This window comes from Suricata suricatta, chromosome 4 (assembly GCF_006229205.1).
Source record: "Suricata suricatta isolate VVHF042 chromosome 4, meerkat_22Aug2017_6uvM2_HiC, whole genome shotgun sequence".
NCBI lineage: Eukaryota > Metazoa > Chordata > Mammalia > Carnivora > Herpestidae > Suricata > Suricata suricatta.
Window position 1 is genome coordinate 152253387 of NC_043703.1, and position 2544 is coordinate 152255930.

General features: G+C 49.8%; 1 long non-coding RNA gene across 1 annotated transcript; it reads right to left on the minus strand.

The window, feature by feature from the left end:
• Window positions 1–252: 252 nt before the first annotated feature.
• On the minus strand, window positions 253–1806 carry LOC115289177. Its single transcript, XR_003907439.1, has 3 exons — window positions 1563–1806; window positions 497–582; window positions 253–381 (listed from the first exon to the last, which is right to left on the minus strand). It is a non-coding gene; the product is annotated as an uncharacterized LOC115289177 (long non-coding RNA).
• Between the last annotated feature and the right edge of the window lie 738 nt (window positions 1807–2544).

A 2544-nucleotide genomic window follows, 5' to 3' on the forward strand; every position in this document is an offset into this window, starting at 1 on the left:
TGGGTAGGCTTCGGGGCACAACTAGATAACCTCGGGAGACAGAAGTGTTTAGCCAGAAAGAGCCAGACTGGGATTCTGATGCCGGTTTTGCGATTTATTAGCAGTTGTGATATTTTGTCATGAGGAGCCTTAACCTCTTCATCTGTAAAATGGACATACAGTCCCTATTCAACTTCATGTGGAATGAGGTATCAATAAGAATGAAACAGGATAATGTAAGTAAAATGCTTTGTAATCACAAAAGCGGTATGAAGTCACACATGAAGTCCTAGCAAGGACCTGGTGTGGAGCCTGACTCCCCGGGATCGAATCCTGGTCTGCTGCTGCCAAGTTGCATGATCTGAGGTCAGTTTTCTCCTCTCTGTGCCTCAGCTGCCCCATCTACAAAATGGGGATAACGTTAGTCCTTATTTTATAGGGTTGTTCAAGTAGCTGTCTTACCTCGTAGGCAATTAAAACAGCTGTTTCCTGTAGAGTACTTAGCAGAGTGTCTTACCTGAGTAAGCACCCAGTAAATATTAGTTGTGGTGGCGGCCATTATTATCGCCATTTTCAGTTTTGTCATTTTGTGCCTCAAAGAAACTAAAGGAAAAGAGTATGTAAGCTGTAGTCCCTGAGAACAAGTGTTTCCTGAAATCGAGCTTATGACACGTCTGGAGGCACACACATGCCCCCAAAGCCATTACAAGACTCTCACACAGGGGCGCCTGGGTGGCTCAGTCAGTTAAGCGTTGGACTTCAGCTCAGGTCATGATCTAGTGGTACGTTGGTTTGAGCCCTGTGTTGGGCTCTCTGCTGTCAGCACAGAGCCTGTTTTGGATCCTCTGTCCCTCCCCCACTCTCTCTCTCAAAATAAATAAACATTAAAAAAAAAACCCTCCTACACACTCTATCTTGTAAGACAGAGAGAATGATCATGCTCCACGTCGTGTAGGAGGAGATTAGAAAGGGTAGCACGACTGAGAATATGCCCTGATGAGTTGTTTGGGCCCTGCAAACACACACTTCTTCAAATGAGAGCCTCGGCCCGTGGGAAAGACCCTGACTGCAGACACCGTCCTAGCCTGCGTGCAGCATGGCCGGCGCATGGGGCCTCCGCTTGCCAGAGGAATGAGTCAAGCAGATCCGGTGGACCTCTGGGCTCTGCACCAATTATGTGACCCTGGGCAAGGTGACTTGACCTCTCTGATCCTGTTTCTTTATTTGCAAACCAGGCTAATAATAGCCATCCGCTACTGTTAGCTGTCAAAGTTAAAGGAGAAAAAGTATGTAGAGACCTTGGCCCTGAGCCTGACACCACAGAGGATGAACCCACAACTATTGTTGGCTCTGCTGGGGATGACCCATGGGGTGCTTCCAGCTCTGTGGCCCCGGCCCTGCCCCTCTGCCCTCTTCACTTAATGAAGAAAAACAGAAGTCAACAGAGTTCATTTGCAGAAGAACTTGATGGGGGGCTCTGCTACGGGAAGGAGGGTCAGTTGTTTCCAAACCCAAGAGGCAAGCAAATAATTGCCCTTTCCCCCCCAATTCCCCAGAAGAGTGTTTGCATTCTTTCTACTCACAGTTTAAGGGCCTTTCTGGAACAAAAGTATCAACTCCTTCCAGTCTCTCCAAGAGGTACTGCGTTGGCTTCAATACCTCATCTTTGAGGTAGCGGCTCTTAGATTCTCAGAGATGGACAGGAGGAGACTGCCAGACTCTGGGCGCCCTCAAGCCCGCCTGGGGTCAAGGCCCAGCCCGTCCTGCAGCCTGGAGCATGCGTAGGGATCAGATGTGACCTCAGAGTAGGCACACAAGAAGCCACTCTCCCAGGCCCTCAAAGGCAGCGACACCAAAACTCACTGGCATGTGCATTTTCTTTTGTGGTTGCTTTATTTTTTTTAATATTCGAAAGTAAAAGTAATTCTGTCTACTTGTCAGTTTGCAGAGGCTCTTCCCCCACCCCCGCTCTGGCCTCTCTGCCAATTAGCTCGTGGCAGAAACGACAAGAAGAACAAAGAGACCTCAGCCCGGTGTGAATTGTGGAACACTTTATCGAACACAAATGAGCAGAAGTCAGGTTTCCTCTGTGGCGAATCCCAGGTGCCAGCAAGGAAGTGGAGGGAGCCTCTGAGGAAATGTTTAGGGCAGAGGCCGAAGTTCAAAGGGAAATAGTTTAGAGGACAAGACGAATGACAGCCTCTTCAGAAGTGCTTCAGACGGTGAAAGAAATGAGGGTGCCAGAGCTGGGGAAGCAGAGGAAAACGGTGGAGAAGCCTGGGGGCAAGCGTTGGCTGAGAGTGCGCTCCGCTGCCCAGCCCTCGGAGTCCCGGAGTGAGCGGGGCGTGAAGGGCCAAGCTCTGGACCGAGAGCCGAACCCTCCAGCAAACCAGGCCGCCGCGTGCCACCCGCTAATCATGGGGCTTTGCACCACTGACCTGGCCCGAATCTTGGTTTCCTCATCCTCAACATGGCACCAATCATGCCCCCTCCTGGGCTTGTTAGGATTACGTGAAATAATAAATATGAAAATCTGACGACAACATAATAGACACACACAAGTTG